We start from the raw sequence: 1346 nt of genomic DNA, 5'->3' as shown, positions 1-1346 counted from the left end.
TGCGTGTGTGTGTACAGGTTTGTTTGTTTGTTTGTTTGTTTGTGTGTCTGTGTGTATGTGTGTGTGTGGGGGGGGGGAGGGGTGCGCGCGGGTGTGTGTTCGTGCTGAGACTCGCAAAAGTCTTCTTATTGATCTGTTAAGATTACTTTACCCGAGGCTGTGCTCGACCTACATGCTAACTCGTCTCATGAAAAAGAATCAGTCAAACACCAGTCAGTAAGAAAAACACACTAGAGCCCTATATAATGTCATATTTGGGTTTGGTCCAAATAATGCGATCGCACAAAATGCGGGGTTTGCGTTATTGCCGGAGATACCTAAACGTTTAAATAACAAGACAAAATAAGATTTAATGAAAGAATAGAGGATAAAAGTAGCCAAGTGATGATCACGTTGTATCCGATTTCGCATTAATATTGGGGGGGGGGAATAGCGAGGTCTACTGTAATTAATATGTACGCAACGTTAGATCGTGGCGTATCTTGTGTTAATATTTTATCTTCTATTGCCGGATTCATTGCAACGTCCATCTGGATGCGAAATATGCAGTTTGAAATGTAGCATATGCAGTGCAAAATCATAATGTGTGAAGTGAAAATTCAAAACCAATCTAATGAAACGCGGACCCATAGGCTTCTGAGGCTTCTGGCCATCCCCAGATGCCGGGTGCTTATAGAAATTTTTGTAATCAGGAGACTTCTATTAAATAAGTTTAATACTAGCCAAAACAACTGCTTGTTAGTTAAAATAAACAGTCGGCTCTTGAATGGTTAGGATGGTGCTACCACAAAAACCTAGTCATTTTCTCCCAGCGATCGTCTCCTTAGGCGCCTGAATTACGTAAATTGAATACGCGGATTGCGCAATGTACTTATTTATGTGTGAGCACATGTACTTAGTGATACTACAACACGTTTGAAATGAAAACGCGTGCTAGCGGTAATATATACATTGCATGAAAGAGATTGTTCACACTGGCTCTGTTACCCTACCAAATCTGTTTACTCCATTAAATGGAGCGCGCGCATGCGCATTATCTCTCGAGAAGAGTTATCCTAGCATAGATTTATATGATAACATTTCATCAGTAGACATCACTTAAGAAATAGGAGGAAGACCTTGCATGCAAGGTCCCCGCTGCGTATACCAGCCAGTACACAATCTGGCTACGTTAGTGTATTAGCGCATGCGCAATATCTCACCAGAGGAGTTATGTTTTTTGTGATGAGTATGCATTTAATGTGGTTAGGAGGTATCTCGGCATAGATTTCCCTAATCTAAGATAGATTTATATGATAGCATTCCATCAGTAGACATAACTTAAGAAATAGGAGGAAGACCTTGCA

Source organism: Priapulus caudatus, unplaced genomic scaffold, assembly GCF_000485595.1.
Source record: "Priapulus caudatus unplaced genomic scaffold, Priapulus_caudatus-5.0.1 Scaffold150, whole genome shotgun sequence".
Taxonomy (NCBI): domain Eukaryota; kingdom Metazoa; phylum Priapulida; class Priapulimorpha; order Priapulimorphida; family Priapulidae; genus Priapulus; species Priapulus caudatus.
Note: the sequence above shows the minus strand (reverse complement) of the source record.